Below are 21,793 nucleotides of genomic sequence, written 5' to 3'. Positions count from 1 at the left end.
ACTTAGTCATTATTTCAAGTTCTGTCAGTCTGAAACTCCAGCTTCAGGCTGACGTCTGGACTTTCTGACATCAGTATGGCATACAAAACAAAATGAACTAGGAACAGTAAAATCTATTTTCTTTCGCCTTGCTGCAGATATATTCACAGAAAACATGTGTCACCAGTTGATTTTCCCCAGGGAATTCTACATTATCGTATTGCACTGTGCTCTTAAACAAAAATGAACATGCAGCCTACACACTCTACTTTTTTCCCCAGCACCTGCCAAATGTGTGTAAAACCCTAAAGAGTGTAGGCTTTTCTCTTTGTGAATGTGCTTAGTTAGGATATGAATTCAAATCTGAGCTGTGCTTTGCTTGATCTGGAACTCACTTTGCCAAGAGGATGCAAACGAGAACATATAAGTGCTGACAGTTCTCCAATGCCATTCCCACAAATCCTCCTCCAGGGACGGATAAATAATGAAACAACTCATTGGGAAATAACACTAAAGCATCTCAGCCCACAGAACGACGGGATATCTACCAGGCATACATGGGCAAATACAGAAACGCTGAGAACATTTAGCAGCAGACAGGACTATGGGAATCCTCATGCTTGTCTAGGCTAACTGAAGCGTAAATCTGGAGTAAATGGAGCAACAGTGATGCAAACTGTCATAACAGATTGAGAATCAGACTCAGAGCTCCTTCCATCTACCTACATGATAGGAAAATTCTCCATCATCTCTGTGTAAAGGAATATTTCTTAATATTTCTCATTCAAATGCCTACTCTGCCCATTTCAGCAGTGCTGAAATAAAAGTTATTCATCATACATTCTCCTTAGCTGACTCTTATTCTGCTAATTCAGTTATGCAACCCTTTACCAAAATGATCCCTATCTCTCTCTCTCATTTTTTTTTCTTTCTTTCTTTACTACTGTGTAGGCAGCCTTTATGTCCAAGCTGTCAGTGAACTGAGTTTGATCAGGCAAATTTTTACTCCCAAGACTGTGCTGCTGAATTAGAATGGCAGAGTGTGCTCTCAGCTAAGTCCATTAAGTAAAACAGCATAACAGCATGCAGCATTTTAGACTTGTAGCCTACAATTTCCCCTCCTTCCCAGAACTTATCAGGGAGATCTATTAACATCCTGCAAGCACCATATCTTTCCATTCAGTCACCATTTCTTTTCCTATCTATTACTAACATACTATTAACCATTTTGATCACTACTGAGTGTTGTGCTAAAATGATTTTAAGACAGTCTTTCTGACTGTATTTTCTTAAAAATCTCTTTGAGGTTTCTAATGAGTATGAGAATATAAATATTTCTTTATTTAAAAGGATGGACCACCCTAGAGGAGGACTACAGGCCACAGACCCACATACGATATTTTTGACTTCTCAGACAGGTTAGAGTCCCAAAGATAGTGGATTTAATATTTGTTTTTGGCAGGAATGACTTTAGTCTACTCTGAGCATAAGAGAAGTGGAGATTTTACGATTTTATGTTGTAGTTTAAGCCACGTGTAGTTCTCCTTTCTCCATTCAAGGGTTTCCTCCTGACTCTACTCTCTCAGCCAGTGAAATTAAGCACTGGTTCTGAGACGACAGCATCAGTGACCCAATTTTCTTTTGTTGACTTTAGGTATAGCAGATCTTATGTTGTCATTCAGTACTTTTTTTTTTTTTTTTTTTTTTTTTTTTCCCCAATTCAAAATGGCTGGGGAGAAAACTGTGGGCTCTTTTTTATTAATATGAAATCCGGTGTTCTTTGGGAGGAGTTTTCTGATTTTTGTGCAATACAGAAGTGTCCCGCTCGGATCTACCTTTAACAAGAGGCAAGAAAAAGCCTTTAACCAGTTCCAAAGGGAAATACTTTTCATATAGCAGCTCTTCAGTTTTCATATGGCTCTTGCTCATTGTGCTTTGATCCTATTGACGCTGAATGCTCTCTTCCTATACCTCAGTGTGATATAATGGAAGGAACGCCATGTGGTAGTCTGCAGAAAAGTCGATTAAACTAGCAGACATAAAACTGCAAACAGCTTTTACGCGTCACTAATGGACTGGGACCGCTTGGCTTTTATGATAGCTCAGAAAACCTTACACACCTGAGGTGCTGTAAAAATGAGTAACAGTTAAAAACAGGAAGAAATGTAAAGGATGAGGGGCAAAGTTAGATGGTTTTTGGCATTAGATGTTCAACAATGCCAGACCATGATCTGTTTACAGGTACAAACAAAATGATCTCTCCATCTCATGGGAGGCTGTCATTGTCCCAGATATACACTGGAAACTTGGTGATCAAAAATTTTACTGTTAACAAAGTCCCTTTCCATCTGTTAAAAGGAGGGAATGGCTTTGGTCAGTAGGGATACTTAAATTGTAGGTTCAGTATTTGGCTAACTAAGGATGTGATTTGGCAGTTTCCTTTGAGTTAGCAGAAATACTACTCATTAGATATTTCCCCATATTGTGTTTTGCTTTGGTTAGTGCTGTCTGCCTTTTGTTTTCAAAAGAATTAGTCTCTCAAGGCTTTTTCTATCACCAGTGTGTTACCATGGGCAAGTCCTTCACGGTGCTGTCTTCCCCTTTAGGACCCAGGACTTCAGAAGTCAAAAGTTCTGCAAAGTCCTTTCTCCTGTACTCAAGTTTCAGACACATAAGCTAGTTCTCCAAGATGAGCTTAACAAAACAGTATCAGAAAAATGACAAATTTCAGTAAATAATGCTGAAATACAACACATGACATGCCTGAAAAAAAATCAGTTGATCATTAAACAACAGAAGATGTTTTCTGTAAAATAAATGAACAGAGGGAAGAGAAGAGAAAACAAATCAGCAATTTAAGATTAGTATGGTCTCAGCAGTTCAGGAAGATGTTGACCAAATGCTGATATGATGTGTGTGTCATATACCTTTGAAAGATTCTGTCCCAAAGCAAAACTCAAGTCAGGTCTGACACTTGACTCGTACCAATAGGGAAGACAAAGAAATCCCCAATGCTGGCTCAACTAGGCAGCAGACAGCAGGGTATTTTATGGCAAAATCTTTTGACAATCATAAATTTTCATGCTCTGTACCTGGATACCATGGTGAATGGCGATAGATTAGATCCATTTGTCATTCCTCTCTGAGTTGCTGTGTTAAAGAAACGTGACACTTAGCAATCTAGTCGTGAAAAAAATAAAAAGCTTCATGATGTCTTATTAATATTCCTGCTTGTAGTTGGAGGAAAAAAGTTAACTTGCTGATAGGGTAGCTCAATTAAGTGGAAAACATACATCCTAAAGAAATCTTGACCTTAATTGCATAGCTTTGACCTAAAATGAATTGGATTTGATTTTAACTGGCTGGGCACAAAAATATATATTCTATTATTTTTTATCTTGCTGTGTTAATTAATGTAAGAAATGTTTCATGCCAAGTTAGTTTTGCCTGTAGTGTCCTCAGATTAAAGGGAAATAGAAATAGCGTCTCTGTCAGAATGGTTGCACAGTGTTCTCATCCCCTGAAGGAAACCCAAGTCTTGCTGACTAAGAAGACTTCAGCTTTTGATCATGAGTTATTGGATATCGACCCGTCATTCAGTCAGGGTTTCAAACTGACTGTCCTGAACTGAAAGGGTTGGAATCAGATCATATCCAGAGGGAACAGCTCTCCCAGCAAAACTTCTCTCACATCTAAATCAAGCCTACAAATAGCAATTCGTGTTTGTCAGACATTCATCAAATGTGGCATGCTTCATGGAGCCAGGCCACACAAACACGGGAACCTGTCATAATAACCTCATGGAAGATGGTAGACAATTCTGATGCTGTATGACAACCAAGGTAGCACATATCGTGTTTCCTGAAGTGAATATAAACCTCTATCTCATATAAAATGAATTTGTCATTCATAAATTGGGAAAAGAAAGAGAGAAAGAGAGAAAGAGAGAGAGAAAGGGAGAAAGGGAGGAAGGAAGGGAGGAAGGGAGGAAGGGAGGAAGGGAGGAAGGGGGAAAAGGAGGAAGGGGGGAAGGGAGGAAGGGGGGAAGGCGGGAAGGCAGGCAGGAAGGCAGGAAGGCAGGAAGGCAGGAAGGCAGGAAGGCAGGAAGGCAGGAAGGCAGGAAGGCAGGAAGGAAGGAAGGAAGGAAGGAAGGAAGGAAGGAAGGAAGGAAGGAAGGAAAAAGACTATCTGATCCAATTAAAAGGGATCAGGTTGTGAAAGTGCTAACGCACAGGGATGTGCCTGGGGATGATGCAGGAAGCAGCAGGCCCCATCACTAGGAACTATTTATCTCTCCAAACCCACAAGCAGACACTGTTGAACACAGCAGAACAGTTCTCTGAAACTAGTTATCTCAGTTTATCCCTTTAAAGCACTACTGTTTTGGGCAACAATAATCACTTTTTTTGTTGTTGTTGCTGTTATTTTGCAGTGCAGCCAACTCTCATTTAGACATTACAGAAAAAGCAGTGCACTATCACCCTGAACCACTGATCCTCCTGCAATAAACAGCAGTCTGCAGGATTGAGGCTATGTAAGGACAGACACAAAGACATCACAGAGGACAAGATATGATAAGGAAGAAGAGACAGTGTTTATTCAAGTCTAGCTTGTTTCACAAGTACAGCAGGACTGCTTCCACATGTGGCATGATTTTGAGGTGTAGATGAAATGACCAGTGATAGAAAAGAATGGCAAGCCAGAACTTTTCAGATAGAAGATGTTTTTAATAAAAGTGACTCATTTTCAAAACTGGGGAATGTCTTTGGAGAAAATTATTTGTCAACATAATGATTTGTCCTCAAAATTTTCCCATTATGAAGTGGACACATTTTTTTTCCTCTATTGCTTTTTGATATCCGTTTCCTTCTATCTTTCATCCTACCACTTTCCAATTTGTTCAGTAGAGGAAAGCAGAAATAAAATCAGATAAATGAAATTACAGCCAAATACTTTTAAAAATAACTTCATGACAAAAGAATCTCACATAAATAAAAAAGTAACCTCATTGGTACAATAAAAAATTGTAATGAATATAAAACATTCTTTTTTTTTTTTTAGCTTGTTTTCCTATATGCACTCATGTGGCTTGATTGTATGCTGGGAGGAAAAAACAAATAAGGATCAAAGTACAGATGAGTGTATTGCTGAGGTAAAATTACAACTGGTGAGGGCTCCTAATGAGTGGTTCAGGTGACAAGTTGAGTCTGGCAGTTACATGTATATGGACGAGTCAGTACTAAAGACAGTATAAAATTATATATATACATTTATCTATACGTTTAGATACCAGAAGGGCCTTGTTGGAAACTAGATTGATTGTATTCCCTTAAGAAAAATGTCATTGATTTTTCTTGTATCAGTTCAAAAAAAGGAATATTGACATATCTTGTGCATCATTTGGAAAATTCTATTTAATCCATTGACATTGTTACACATATGCAATATGAAATTTGTTTGAGCAATTTATCTAATGTATTGATATCTTTTAGATCAGTAGGTGAAGTGTTGCTGAATATCAGGCAAATATTCAAATAGACAGGTCAGAAAGAACAAAAAACTCATCATTCCCCAGAAGAAATCCTCATTGTTCAACTGTTTTATGTTCTGTAGTACAATAGTTTGTTGATATAGCAAGTAACAGTTTACAGATGATTTTTTTTTTAAGTAAAATGATAGATAACAGTAGTTTGCTGATAGAAATTTTTGCCCTTCTGTACTACTGTGGCAGACATTTTATTGACATCCTGCATTTGTAATGTCTGTTCAGAGACCAGCAACAGCACCCATCTAGTTCATGTACACCTCTCATTCTGTGAGCTAGAATTCACAAACCTCCCAAAACTGCAAGTCACCTTGGAAAAATCTCTACACAGAACTTCATACATCCTTCTTCTTAACACAAGACATAAGAGATCTACTATACCACAACAAAAAATGAACAAAAAAGAGCCCTGGATTATTGACAATCTGCAGCTGGAATGAGGTGCCATATGATTAATGCCCTGTGGGGAGGATGCTGTAAACAAAACATTATTTTGTATTGCAAATAAATGGGTCTGCTAAGTACTGTGTAAATCCCCCCAGGTACCAATGGTCCGTAGCTCTGACAAAAATGCATTTGCGGAGCACTTAGTGTCAAGAAATTCCATCTCCTGATGCCAAAGGGTTGAGTTTCTCCAAATCAGAGGATAAACTCATTAAAATGGGCCATTACTGGAGGATGAAGAAGCCCCAAGACTCCGTCCCCATTTCTTTGTAGGGTTAGCAGGAAGAACCAAAAAGCATAATACAGGTTTGAGTGAACATAAAACAATTGTAAACTCCATAAGGAGTGAAGATTCCAAAGTAAATAGAATAGTGAAAGTCAGCAGAGGCAAAAGTTAACTTAATATAAAATACTTGACCCTTAGGTAAGGCATTAAAATGCTGTTTTGGCAGCCAGAACTGATAGCAGACTTGCTGAAAGGGTATTGGCTTCAGAAAGAAGACAAATACAATCCTAATCCCTTTTTTCTGCCACAGGCTGGAGATGAGTGAAACCCAAGGGGAAAATTCTTATTACAGCAAATAGGTGCAAGTCCAGAGGAAAAATTAAGTCAACTTGACAATTTACAAATTTCCTTTCAAGCATGAAAGGTGGATGAAAACAGGTTATTTTTAAATCCAAACCATGGTATTTTGTATTTGTTAATATCAGTGAGAAAGAATAAGGGACACAGGAAAAGAGTTCACAGTGAACCCAAGCTTCACCTCACTGGAATGAAGCCAAGATAAAATAACCTTTGTCAGACAAGCAATATTAGAAAATCTAATACAAGGAAAAGATACCCTTCCTTCTTCCCATCAGGGGCAGTGAGACCTGGCGCTTGAAATTTAGGCACAGCTTGCCACGTGAAGATGCAAACCAAGGTAAAATCTGCTTATCCCCAACTTTGCTGGGATAAGGAATAAGCATCACAATGTTCCTAGGAAAAGTGATATTCTGCTCCCATTTCTTTCATGTTTCTCTTGATTTATTCACCTGCAGACAACAGAGGATTCAGTATAATCAAAGTTTGCCACCAGCATACCCGTGGTATTCCATAAAGAGTGGAACAGAGCTTATGGAAAATACCTGTGCTATCAGGAGGGCATCTGCTTAACTCTTATGGACTCTTAACATGTGTGTTAAAATGCTCAGGCATACCAGGATCACATTTAGCTTTGGCAGTGCTAAATATGTCTTTGGTAGGTGGAAGAATTGCAATCCATGTTGTGTTACAGTGAAGTATTTGTACAGATCAAATTATATCCTGCCCACAACATTAAGTCAGATACTCTCTGATGTTGAGTCTTGGGCTCAAGTATTCCATCTCTTCTCTGACATCAAGCAAACTACACTGTCACTCTTTATTTCAGGGGTGGAAAAAAAACTCCATCTCCAAATGCAGTGCAGTTTGTGTTTACAGCAACACACGCATGATAATATCAGTGAGGATTATACCTGGAGTGAAAATAGCTAGTTTGGGATGAAATGCAAACCATTTGAGATTGAATCCATCCTTGGACTTTTGAAAAGAATTTGCTTGACTTTCTTTTTCTTTATCTTTTTCTTTTTTCTTTTTCTTTTTCCTTTTCTTTTTCTTTTTCTTTTTCTTTTTCTTTTTCTTTTTCTTTTTCTTTTTCTTTTTCTTTTTCTTTTTCTTTTTCTTTTTCTTTTTCTTTTTCTTTTTCTTTCTTTTTTTTTCTTTTTTCTTTTTTCTTTTTTCTTCCTCCCCCAGTCCCCCCCTCCCTCCCCCCCCCGCACTGTGGAGCCAGATGTGTCTTCCTCTTGTGTGAGGATATCAAAGCAGACCACTATGTTCAAGAAGCTGCTTGAGCTCTAAGCACATGTAGTTGCCATGAAAGCATACCTTAAAATGAGAAAAGATCTGATACTTAGGAGCAGAGAAATGCTGGAGGAAAAGAAACTACATCTTAGGGACTAGAAGAAGCAGTTTTGCCCTTCCCTTGCAGACCAAAGTGGAGCTGAAGTGAGGTAGCAGATAAGATGAGAGAATTTGTCCAGAAATCTGCTTTGCTGCTTCTCACAGAGGTCACCTAGGTGGAGAAACACAGCTATTCCTAGGGGCAGTCAGTGAACTTAAAGCTGAAACTGTGGAGAGTTTAGCAGAGATAATTGCCTGGAGGAGAGAACATCAATTAAAATTCTGAAATGGAAAACATCACGGAGGCTCATAAACAGACAACATTTAAATGTCTCTGTCAGCAGATACGCTGGATTATCACTTGCTACCTCAGATAGCAAAAAGATGACCAGCCAATAAATAAAAGAAAAATATCATGCCCAACCACAGCAAAATGCCACTGGAAATTTCCACACCATGAGAGGAGTCTGTCTGGTGGCATATTTTTATGTTTTTCTTCCACAACTTATAGTTGATTTATAGTCAAATGTGATATATGTGTACCTTAGCTAGCTTGATGGGGCCTAGTGTTACATAGCTAATGTTAATTATGTAATTGCTACCATGAATTGCACTGTAATGCTATTTATATACAGGATCAGGACCTAAGCTGCTACCTCATGCAAACTTTCTCCAAATCCAAAATTATTCTTTTTGAAATACTGTTCTTCTTTGGCAGTACCTAATTAGAGAATTGCTTGGTGGAGAGATCTATATGAATATCTATATGAATATATAAATATTCATATAAATAAACATATAAATATCTACCAATGAATATATAAATATCTTTACATAGAGATTTGAATAAGTATTAAAATACACCCAGCAATGTCAATAAAATTATGACTAGGATGCAGAACACAATTGCAGTTAGTTTGGTTTTTTTTTGCTGATTTGTCATCACGGATTCATCCTCTATAATTTTACACATTCAGTTGATGACTGTAAGTTATGACTTTTTCACCCCTGAATTTCTCATATCCCAGAGGAAAAAAAAATAAAAAAACGAAGTATGGTATTTGAAAAAGTGATCTTTTTTTGGTTTGAAACATCCTTGAGGTGACTCTTTTATTAACTGCCAAAGCAGCCAGTGTACGTCTCACTTAGCAAGTTTGCTAAGAAACCAAATATTGTATGGAATTTGGTCTCTAGCTCCAAATTCCTTGATCATCTACATAACAGAATGTCTATCTTTAACTGGTACAGATAAAAAAGATGTTTGAAGTCAGTGAATTTGGCTTGATTCGTATGATGGTTGGCATAATCTTGGGACTGGCATCTGTGACTGATGTCATCAATGCTCATGGTTTCAGCTTAATGTGATTAGTCAGGTTTCAGTGTTAAAACCTTTCAACACATGAAGTCACATGAGATGTTCCTCTCCATCCTCTTTACAGCATGTGAATATTTCTTCTCATCTGGGTGAGTCTCAGATTTCTTCTCAAAACCATTTTTTAAAGCTCCAGCACAGCTAGGATGAAACACAACAAGTTTTTAACATTTGCTAACAAATGTACAGCTCAGGACATAAAATTATTTGAGTCTGAGCTAGACACCTAGGCTCCATCATAGATAATAAAAAGTAGTAAACATCTTCAGAGGGCAATTAATTCTTAAGCAAAGTCTTGCTTTTGGTAAAGTGAAAGTCATTTTGGTGTTGATATGAAATGTAGGACTGTCTTTAAAGTGTGATAAATATAAGACGAAGTGTTGTGAGACAAAAAGACTGAAGATAACAGTACAGCTGCTACACATCTGAACTAGGAATGCAGAAGTTGAAGTTTATCTTATCCAACTTTATCCACTTTTTAAAAATCATTATCAGGTCCAAGTTAATCACTTAGGCTCTCTTCTACCTGATGAGACAGCGTGACCAGAGAATGTTCTATCCCTAGTATCCTATAATGCAAATGCAGGCAAAAATGGCTACGAGGTGTTTCCATCAACTTCAGCAGAAAAAAATTAATGACTAATTACTAGATGCCTTACTTACAGACAACTTAAGTGAGGCGAGATGAATCCTGTAACACTTATCTTGTATTTAGTCATATTTGCTTCATTTAACAGTTGAGGTGGGAACTGGACACAGTCCTTCAAAAATCCTTCCACTTTATAGCCTCAGAGAACATAAGACCTGTAAAGACTTTTTTTTAGCTCAGTCTAACCATTTGGATATCATTAGTTATTAACAGCCACACAGCTATCACTGTACTAAGCCCAGTCACTAGGATTTGGCTAAAACATTGTCTTTGTTACGTTTACTCTTCAGCCATGAATTGCAGACATCAAATTTTAGAAAGTTCCCCACATCTCCTTATTTTGTTATGAGAATTATTTCCCTGCTCTATTATAAGTGCACACCTTTTCTCTCACATGAATTTGTCTGGCTTCCAGCCACTTGCTCTTGTTAAAACTATCTTCAAGATTCAAGATCCTTCTATTCCCCAGCATATTTTCCTTTGGAGGCACCTTGCACATGGTCACAAAGGAGAAACATAACAGAGCAAGAAACCAAACCTTAGCCCTCAAAATCTCAGGCTAATACGTAGATCATCAGCTCATCCTTGCTGATGACATCCCTTCGGAGGATGTGTATGGATAATGGTTATTAATCCACAATTCAGAATGGTTTTAATCAGTGAGACAGAGAAAGGATGGTGTTACTTCTGCCTCTTCCAGTCACACACAGATCAGTGAGTTGCAGCTGGAGGGCAACAGAAGAGACCTAGTTTTACAGGACACGGACTGCTGAGGAGTTCAGCTCCGTCTGACACTGGCCTCTCATGATGAAAATTGTTTCCTACCATTCTGCTTCAACCTTTTGCTATTGTAATGACAAAGCTTTTGGTTGCTACCTGACTTTCACAGGCATGATGATGCTACCTGTAATACTGCAAGAACTAGGTGCCCATGATCCCAGCACACTTCCTCCTCCAGGAAGGGCACCAGGCACTGGGTTGTGACCTGCAGCCCCACTCCAACTGCCAGTGTGGAGCCCTCATTTACCTCACTCCCACCACTCCCCCAGCAACAGGTTTGGGAGCACACACTGCTGGTGCACAGGGCTGGGAGAGAAGGCCATTCTCAGTTCTCACTGGGTCCTTCTCTCTTTCAGGCTGAATAGCTCCAGCTCTCTCAGCCTGTCCTTGTAGGGTACTTTTCTTATTTTTGTGGCCATCTTCTGGACACATTCCAATGGGTTCATGTCTCTCCTGTACTGATGACTCCATATCTGGACACTGCAATCCAGAGTCCAACAGGAGTTGGGGGCAGGATCATCTCCCTCACCCTGACGGTCACATTTCTTTTGATACAGCCCAGGATATAGTTGGCTTTCTGGGCTGCGAGGACACGTTGGCTTACGTTCAACTCATCCACCAGTATCCCCAAGTTCTTTTCAGTGGGACTCTGTTCCATCCTTACATCTCCAGACTGTACTGATAGCAGGGGTTGCTGCAGCCCGGGTGCAAGACCTTACACTTAGATCTGTTGAACCTCATGAGGCTCTCCTGGGCCCACTGCTTGAGCCTGTCTAGGTCCCTCTGGATGGCATCCTGTCCCTCAAGTGTGTCAACCAAGTTCCAAACCTCAGTGTCATCTGCAGACTTGCTGTGGATGCTCTTGATCCCACTGTCAATGTCATTGGTAAAGATGTTAAAGACTACTTGTCAAAGTATTGACTCCCACAGGACACCGCTTGTCAATGAGTTCCATCCAGACACTGACCCATTGACCACCACTCTCTGGGTACAATCTTGCAACCTGTTCCTCATCCACTGAACAAGCCACCTGTCAAATCCATATCTTTCCAATTTGGAGAGAAAGATGTTATGGGGGACAGTGTCAAAGCTCTTACTGAAGTCCAAAGGGAACTTGGTCAGGAAGGATCTGCTCTTGGTGAAACCATCTGGTTATTCCATATCATCTCCCTCTCTTCCATGTGCCATAGCATAGCTTGCAGGAAGATCTATTCCATGATCTTTCCCAGCACAGAGGTGAGGCTCACAGGTCTGTAGTTCCCTGAGTTATTCATTCTACTTTTCTTAAAAATGAGTGTGATATTGTCTTTTTTTCCAATCCCTAGGAAATTCACCTGACTGCTATGACTTTTCAATTATCATCAAAAGTGTCTTGGTGACTACTCCAGCCAGGACTCTAGGATGAATATCATCAGGACCCTTAGACTTATGGACATTCAGGTTCCCCACAAGGTTGCAAACTTGATCTTCACTTCCAGCAGGAGAGGCTTTGCTCCCCTGTTCCCACTTTCTGAACCATCTGCTCAAAGGCTGTGTGTAGAGCAGTCACTAGTGAAGGCTGAAACAAAAAAAGTTGTTGAGTACCTCAGACTTCTCCTTGTTTCTTGTTACTAGCAACACTTTCTTGTCATTGCCTTTATTTTATTTTATTTATTTTATTTTATTTTATTTTATTTTATTTTATTTTATTTTATTTTATTTCGTTTCGTTTCGTTTCGTTTCGTTTCATTTTGTTTTTTGCCAGGTCTGTGTCTCAGCATTTTGCTTATTGTTGCCTGGTTGCCCAGAGATGCTCTGTATGTCCCATCCCTGAAGGTGCTCAAGGCCAGGTTGAATGGGGACCCTGGGCAAGATGGTCTTGTGGTTAACTGTCCTGCCCATGGCAGATGGGATCAAAACTAGACGGTACTTAAGGTACTTTCCAACCCAAGCTATTCTGCAATTCTGTGATTCTATGAGTCTGTGATTTTATGATTCTACAATTCTACAATTTTACGATTTAATGATTAGATGATTCTTTTCTTATTATCCTGATTCATAAATCCTCAGTCATACAGCTTTGCTCAAATCAATGTTTTCACATTTTTTCTCTTCTTATCAATTTGTTCAACTGACTGTTTATATCTGATCACTGCCTCTCAGTTTTTAAATGCTCTGTCTGTAACCCTGATGGAATAAACATGCCTGCATTTCACATGCTCATCAGCTAGTGTTACTGATCAGACTTGGTTTCTGCCTCTGCTTTCCTTTCTTATTCTCTCTCGTTGTCATGGCGAGGGTCCTTTCCCAGGTACCCTAAAAAGGAGCAGATGCTTTTCTTATATATACCCTTACAGCCAAGAGACATGATAAAATGATAGCATTTGTAAGTTTAATGGAAAGTAGCAAATTTCACATACAAGAAAGCACCTTTCCCCTCCCTGGAACTTCACCTTGCAGTTGTGAACTGAAGCTCTGCTCTCTGTCTGCTGCAGCCCCACATAAAATGAAAATTGTTTCTCATAAATTACTTTGGAAGTGCACATTGCATGTTAATTGTAAAATAAACAGTTTAAATTCATTTCATTGAGCACAACATCAGAAAGAAAATGAGCCAACTGCAGTAGATTATTTTTGTTGGATAGGTTTCAATCATCTTTACTGATGCCCTTCATTCTTCTCCTGATTACCATCACTAAAAATCCCCATAGCAAATTTCATCTGAGTATCTAAAAATAGAGATATTTATAACTTGGCTGTTTTTGTCTCGCTTCTCTCCTCCCCCTTTCCTCTTTGCATTTCTGATCAGACTTATTTCAGACCCTGGTAAAATATGTAAAGCATCCATACAAGGACTATGTATGGAGGAGAATTTGGGGCTTCACCACCTTTTTTTTAAAAAAAAAAAAAAAAAAAAATCTGTACCATAGCAGGCCAAAGGAGTAGCCACAGTCATCCCATGGCAATTGCCACCTCAGCTACTTATGTGAACACTGTCATCCTGACTCAACCAGGTGAGCAAAGTTTCCTTAATTAGTCTAGCTAAAATAACCTCCTTCTTTTTCTCTAAGGAGAGGTAGAAACATCCATCCAGCAGGCCAGCAAGAGCAGAAGTGAATAGAAAGGGCTGTAACAGTAACTTCTTCAGCAGGTGGCAATAAAGTCACCAACTCTGCGCTATCTAGGCCTTGTTCCTCATATGGAAGAAGTTCTACTGCTGAGGAGCCAGCTGAAAAGATGGATACAAAACCAGCAAGTTTTGTAAACCTCAAAAAGATGAGTTGAATGTCACCCTTCTGAGTTTCTCCTTGACCTCTGAGGTGACATCTCAAAAATTAAACAACTAACATTGAAGCCAGGAGTCTACATGCTGGGCCTACACAGTCATTTTTCAGGTTGTAAGTACTACCTCTAAGCAAAAGATAACTTCAAACATAGCCCAGGCTTGTTTAAAATTCAGCTCATGTTCACAAAACTATGAATCTCAGAGAACCTTATGTGATCTTGGATCACTTTTAGGGTTTGAGCAGTCCAGTTTGGGTCAAAATGCATTTAAAATATGCACACTTTTTTTTTTTTTCTTTTTTTTTTTTTTCTCCAAGAGGAGCCTGGGCAACAACTGAAAGCCTTGGGAAAAGTTCCCCTGCATTGGAAAATAGCTAATGCATCAAGTTATGGTTTCTTAATGGCATTCAATTAACACATCACCGTTGTTAGTTGATTAAAAATTAACTGTGAATACACATTTAACATTTAGTACTTACAAATGTTCCTTGATTTATTAAAATTGTCAGGAGTTAAGGAGTCTTGGGATAAGCAAGGAATATTTTCTTTGCCTATTTTGGTAGCTCTGTAATGAAGCAAGCAGCTTTTAATAGAGAATTCAGACTTGCTGAAAACTTTTCTGCAAAGCACACTATAAATCATTCTTCACATATTAAATACTCACTTTGCTCAACTCACATTGTTTGCGAAAGCTTGTATCAGCTAGAAGCAATTGCAATAGAAGAAATCTCCTTTTTCAGGACTGCAGCCGACTTTCCACTTGTATCAGTCTCTCCTAAAAGGGAATCTTCAGAGCAATACCCCTTTCCCCGGAATAACCTGATGCCCGAGTCAATGTCAGCAGAGTGGCACTGTGGAGGTTTTCCACAGTGACTTCCTAGGCTTCAGTGTGCCACTAAATGCCACCTTGGGCCCTTTTCTACTCGGCACCCCACTGCCACTGCTGTCAGCAGGGTTAAAGGTACTACCCTCAGCTAGCAGCTGAGGAGTGGGCAGAAAGCTCTGCCCAGGAGAAGCACAGACACATGCTAGACTGTGATGTGCATCTTCCTTGTGGAGGATCTTCAAGGGACTGGTCGTCCCAACCAACATCTGCTGTTATTTGCAGGACCACCTCAGACAGACCTGTCGATGTGGGCAGCCAGTGTTCTCTGTTCCTAGTGCAGTTCCTCCTCTCATGCGTGATCTGCCTAAATTTGGACATGTCAGTGCTGATGTTGTATACAGGGCTGATCCTGACTGCACGTGCGGTTACTGCAATCACGTGTTCAAATAGACATTTAAGCCTCTGAAGAAATATTTGTACTCTCAGATGTGGCTAATGTGTTTATTGAACCAGGTCCAAGCAATGACAGGCATGAGGACACTGCGGAAATAGAAACAGCCCAACCAAGAACTAGCAATATGAGTGTAAATGCTCAACATTTCAGCTAAAGAAGTCAGGAGAAAGAAGGCTTTCTACCTGAGCACTGACATTTCAGATCTGCCTGCTTTATCCCATGACTATGCCTCTCTGTTTAAGTGTGTGACATATGGATGCAGATCATGAAAACAAGACCCTACAATGTGAGCATTTGGTCACCCTGCTCATGAGATGCTGACAAAAATCTTATAAACACAGAAGTTGGCTTCCAGCACTATAATTTTATGCCTCTACCCTCTCAAATTGCTCTGTTCTCATTATAACACAACCACACACACGCAAAGGAAAAAAGACAAATGAAGAAAAAAGCTTGAGATTGCTTCATGCCACATCCTTCTCTGATTCACTCCTGGGGACTGCAGCAGTGCTTTTCCTTATTTCTACACTTAATGTAAGTCTTGTTGTGATGGAGGGATTACTCTGATTATTTATTATTTGCATTAGGATGATACCATCTGCCTTTCCCTTTCCTCTCTCGTTCCCTGCATGATTAGAGATCTGTTGTGTTGAGCAAGCAGGTACTGTGCTAAAAAATGTTGTTATCCCTATTTCAAGGAATGGAATTGAGGTGGGGAGAACTTCATGATTTAGGTGGAGGTTGCTGAAGCATTGCATCCTATTCGTTTTTGGGGCTCTGGACCAACCTTTAAGCATAAACCTGCTCTGTGTAAGACAGCACTGTGAGACAGAGATTTAAATTGGCTCCAGAATAGCTGTGTGTCTGCACTGCAGTACTGCTGTCAGAAGAAGTGCTAGCCCTGGCTGCAGAAGCAGGATGGTCATCCCAACATCGTGTTGGTAAACTGAGGTCCTTCAGCCTCCTCATTCAAAGACGGCTCAATGTAAAGTCTACAGGGTGCACTGAGAAAATACGAGGACACATGCCTAGGATGATGTGCTTAAAATCACCAAGGAAGTAGTAAAAGAAACAACAACAACAAAAAAAGAAACAAAACTTAAAAAAGAAAAAAAAAAAAGAAAAGAAAGATTTTTCGATTCATAAGCTTTTTATTTTACCACTGTGTGTTTAAGCACATCTGCCACACGGGTAACACAGTGCTCAGGATGAATCCAAAAGCAAGATACAGCTTTTGCTTTTTTCACTTCTCATATCTTCTGTCATGTTTAATGTGTCCTCCATCATGCCCAAGAATCTAGTTCAGCCAGTAAGTCAGTGACTAACCATTCCCCAGAGAAAGGATAAGCATTGCATTATGATACTGACAGCATAGTACCTAAACACTCTGGCAGAAATATTACTTTGTGCTCACTTTTAAAACGAAGAAGTTTCTATCTAAAGTTCCCAGGGAAGTTTCTAAAGACATCTAGATACTTAAGGATATTCATAGGTGGCAAGTGAAGTTAGAAAATAACGCTTATCTTCTGCTGAAGTTAATAGGAATGAAATTCATAACAACTTTTGAAAACCCCCCTCACATCTGCTGATCTTTAATCTAAGCATCCTTGAAAATCTGTCTTGTGTGCACTTAAAAATGAGATTTCAATATTACCAGTGGCTTGTATGTCTGGCACTAACAGCATAAGTATTTTGCTAGCATTACTTACAGCCTCTAATGTCGCAAGAGAAAGCTAGCAGTAATATCCCCTTTTGTCAAAAGGAGATGCTGACTTTCATCTGGTGTGAAGTCCATGAGCTGATGACAGGACTCCCAGAGCCCCTCCAGATGCGCTCTGCTCTATTTACTAGACCCGACTTGTCTCACCATCTCCCCACAAGAACCACATTTCTGCTGCTACAAGCATTCACTGCTTAAGTCTGAACCTGACATTTTTCAAGAAAATGAAGGGAAAGGGCTTACTCACCCTGATGCTCTCCATGTAATGAGCATGACAGAGCTTATGCGCCTCAGAGACAGAGCAGGATCTAGGCAGGCAACAAAAAATCTCACAGAAAGCAGATATTTGTCAGCTTGTGAGATAAAAGGCTCATCTCCATGCACACAGAGGAGCAGAGAGCCTAGCAGTGGGGGGGAACCAAAATAACCTGAGGAGCCAAAATCCCCATTCATTCAGATTACTTAACCCTTTAGGTTTTGCCTGCAACTAGTAAGACTGGGACCCAGGAGCAGCCACTGGGCACACTGAAGTTTTGAGCCTAGCTACTAGTGGATCTATATTTTATACACGTGTGCCTGCAAATACATAGGTTGCTCCAAAAATAATGCCTCCTGTTTATTTCCATGGAAACTACATCAGGTTCAAAGAGCACAAACATGCTATTTGATAGAGCAGATTCTCAGATACAAAACACTATTTTTCAACTTAGACACCACCATTAGCTCTGCATTTTCACAAGCAATGAACAAGAGCTTGCATGCTGCACTAACAAAAATCTGCAGCACCTGAGCTGACCCACTGTCACTGTTTCCACTGCTGAAACACACCGCAAACCTCCTTACCATGCTGACATCCACTGGTTGGTCTCCATAAACCTTCAGAAAACTTCAATGAATATGCAGCTTTTCACACAGCAACAAAGTGTAGTGGAATATTGATGGGAAGGATCAGCCCCCAGTGTGATACCACCAACATCCACCTCTGACATCGTGGGCCAACATAATGAAATAAGAGCTATTACTTATGGAGCAGCCCTTGTATGCATGCATACTTATTATACATATGTATATATATATATGTACGTATTATATATATATATACACACACATATATATATATATATATTTTGCATTGACAGACTTTCACTCTTATCAGCCAGGTAGAGGACAGGATGAAGTGGTTTCTACAGGCTGTTTGTATGAGTGCTCTGTGTGTCTACCTGTGACCAATGTGGATGTGTATGTGCATTTATAAATGCATATATGCTGCATATGAGTGCCTGTGTGTGTGTATCTATAGGCAGTATATGCCCAGCATCAGTAGTGGTTGATTATAGGGCATAGAGCTAGCTACAGCAGACTTGGATCTGTCAGGCTGCCGGATTCAGTCTTTCACTAACAATGTTCTCAAACAAGTGCCATATGCTAACCCGCAACAGATTCAGTGATCTCTGTATTTGGGGTCAGACTTTGGAGACTTAGAGAGGCTATGCTGTTAACGCTCTGTTTGATAAGCTTCACCAGCCAGATCTGAGAAAGGGAATGAAAAAAGGAGGTACCTTTGAACACGTTTGCCAGGAAGATGGACAGGGGAGCCTTTCTTTTCAGTTGAATGATTCCAAGCACAATTGCATGGAACAGTTGATGGTGCAAAAGGAAAGATAATAAGAACCTAATGTGGAGGAAATTTTTAGATAACAACTGCCTTCTCTCTCTCTAAAGGCAGAGATTGTTTGGTACTTTCATTTTCTGATGCTCTTTACACCCAAGTTGACTTTAAACTCTGTTGATGCAGGTGGTGGGACAAACAGAAGTTGGGTGCCAAAATATCTGTGGGTCTAAATATCTCAGTGGATCTAACTCTGAAGATCCTTAGCACCTAAAATTCAAAACAGAGTTAAGTTGCTCCAGCTGCAGAACGACAATTCTCAAAGTATTTCTCCAGGTAGACTCAAAATCTAGAATTGGAGACCATAAAGAAAAGCTTAGAGTAATTGAGGTATCTTATTTCATACTCTTTTCAATGCTGATAGCCTGGAACTTGGGAAATCTCACCATTTGGTTATATCTAGAGTTGTTTTCCTTTTCAAAACAGACAGAAGCAAGGCCATGTGTTGATCCTGAAGACACTGAAGATTGTTCAACTTGTACTTAACAGATTCAGAGGCTTAACTTTGCCTAATTCCTGGATCTTGCTGGGATTAATTAGTTAGCCACTCACTTTCAAATTGAGGATTCCCTAGGGTATGTTTTCAGGGTAAAAGCTTACATATCCAGGGGGTTTATGCTTCCCTTGGATCAAGAAGAGAGTAGGTGTGGTTTGGATGACAATCTGAGACTACTTTCAAAGCCAAAGTCCTTCTCTGAGATTGCTCCTAAAGTGCACTTATGAACTACAGAGCAATGAGCTTTGCAAGCAGTGTCTGTAATTAGAAAAGTCTTCATTTCACCTTATTTTTCTCATTTCACTGGCTAGCAATGATCCTAAAGTCCCCTGGGACACCTGGGCTCCCTGCAGTGATAGAAGTAAGCAGTAGGGACTCCTTTCTCTTAAGCCTATTCAGGTTACCTTCATAGTTTTGTTTCTCTCTGTGAAAGCAAATATGGTCATTTAGTGTAGGCAGCACTTGACTTCATGTAACAAAGTGTGACACCTGAATCTTGCCCTACACAATCCTCCTTCTTCCCAGTATGCCTTCCGGAACCAACACTGAGTTTGAAACAGGAAAAACTTTGGGAATTGACTACTCATTTCAAAATCTGACTGAATAAGTGGAAGATGTTCAGTAGAGCAATACAGCTTGTTAATTATGAACTATTAAACACACAAGATCACATTTTGATATCTTGACAATGGTGGCAATCTTGTATACTAATAGTCTTGCAACACAAAATTGCCCATTAGTGCAATGGGTCCTATCCAAGACTGCAAGTGACTCAGTGTGAATCCAAATCTGAGGACTGATATTTATAACAGGAGACTAGATGACTCAGAGCTTTGTAACAAAACAGAGAGTCTTTCAGCCTCTGGCTACCTGCTTTAATCTCACCACTATCAGCTGTGACAAAAAGTCAGCACCACATGACAGCTGTTCAGAGACATCCTAATGAGCGGGTGATGTTGGAGGTCCTGGTGGACATCACCCAGGGAAGCAGCACCATGCCCAGGCCTCCGTGCTGACAGCCGCTGGCCACCAGGTTGAGATCAGAGCATGTCGAGTGGTACAAAGAAGCCGGCGCCGCCTCCGCTTGAGGCTGCTGGAGGAGAAAGGCACATCCTGAGGACAGCGCTCCCCATCAGCATGCATGACAAACAAAAATTCCCCCCCGACAACTTTGGCTCACCAGTGAGGCCTAAACCGTGTATTCTTCAGGGAGCGCAGCAAACCCAGAGACCATAATTAAAATATGTTAATCTACACTGGGCACTTACCCATGGATAAACACTTCAATTTGGCACCATTTCCCGCAGTCTTCTTCTGAGATTTGAGACTGATCTCAGAACCCCTCTCCTTTCCCTTTTGACATTTTTTGGTCTTACTTTCGATCCAAAAAAAGAGAAAGAAATAGGAAAGAAAGAAAAAAAAAACAATTAAAAAGAAAGGAAAAAGATAGAGGGAAAAAAATGACACTTGTTTTCTTCATAAGCTTTGTAATTCCAGTTCATTTTACTGGGGGTGGGAGACTGCTGTAGCTAAGCTGTGTGTTCATTACAGCCAGGGGGAAAAAATGAGGTTGGCTCCCAGTTTTGCTTATGTTGTTAAAAGAGCCTCTGAAGCTGCAGTTCTGGAACAGGTCTCCTCTTTCTTTGAAAGCATGCTGTTTGATAGACTGTCATTTGTCCCCTCCTTTCAGAAGAGCCAGCTGGCAGCTAAGTGCTAAAGCCAGTGACTTGCATGTGTTTTTCTGACATTTAACAAATGGGAACAGCTTGCAAATCTGCATTAACTCACTCTGTCTCACAAATAATCATCAGCTACGCGGTGTAGACATTCGGAACATTAGCGCAAACACAAAAGGGAGCGGGAGTCTGTGGGAAAAACAAGTTGGCAAATAAAAGATGTTTTACTAAGGGACAGATACAGCTTTTTTGTTCAGATGCAGGGTTTGGATATAGATGCCGAAGGGGGGGCTGGAGGGGTGGGAGGGGTGGAGATAGGAGAAATGTGTGGCAAAGGGACCTAATCCTCTCCCTCAAACTGCGGGGGAAGATCTTGGATTTGCACCTGAAATGAGAGCTTCTTTCACCTGCCTCACAAGTGTTTATCAGTCGAGCATTTTCATTTTGCAGCCACCACCGGAGAAAAATAGAGAGAGCGCACCCAATGCTAAGTTGTTTTCTCATCAGTGCTTCTATGTGGGAGCTTATGGATGTCCCTGAGATTTTCTCGTTGTGAATTAACACAGAGTCTGTTACCAGGAAAACGATTATCATGGGATGGTTAAGGTAATAGAGGAGCATGGATAGCATAACATGTAATCGGTTCTGAGGCTAAAATACAGCAAGCAAAACATTTACCTGATAGGTTCAGGTCAGAGATTTGGACTTTTCACTTGAAAAAGGAACAGGTATTTAATTCCCTTAGCCTTGCTGAAAACCTCAGCCACAGCCTTTAGAAAACAAAAGAAAAAATCAACCATTATTTCACATTAAACACGTTTTTTTCCCCCTTTAGGGAATGAGATTGACACATCCACTGGTAACAATGGGCACATTTTCCTCTGCTCTAAAAAAGCCTTCTTTGCAGGCTCACGCTCTTGTAGGTCGTGAGGGGATGCAAAATATATGCAAAACAAATGACAGGAAAGCCTCACGTATGGGCCATATGAGTTTGGGGT

At 40.1% G+C, this 21,793-nt stretch overlaps 1 long non-coding RNA gene across 1 annotated transcript in view; it reads right to left on the bottom strand.

Annotated features, from left to right (window-relative positions):
- Positions 1 to 20,736, bottom strand: part of LOC107051913 — a 60,791-nt gene extending 40,055 nt beyond the window's left edge. The window contains exons 1-2 of the long non-coding RNA XR_005843016.2: positions 20,388 to 20,736; positions 17,202 to 20,212 (exon numbers count right to left, since the gene is read on the bottom strand). This is a non-coding gene — a long non-coding RNA (uncharacterized LOC107051913). The remainder of the gene's footprint in view (positions 1 to 17,201; positions 20,213 to 20,387) is intronic.
- Between the last annotated feature and the right edge of the window lie 1,057 nt (positions 20,737 to 21,793).

This window comes from Gallus gallus, chromosome Z (assembly GCF_016699485.2).
Source record: "Gallus gallus isolate bGalGal1 chromosome Z, bGalGal1.mat.broiler.GRCg7b, whole genome shotgun sequence".
In the NCBI taxonomy this organism is placed as follows: domain Eukaryota; kingdom Metazoa; phylum Chordata; class Aves; order Galliformes; family Phasianidae; genus Gallus; species Gallus gallus.
This window is presented reverse-complemented; position numbering and strand designations above follow the sequence as displayed.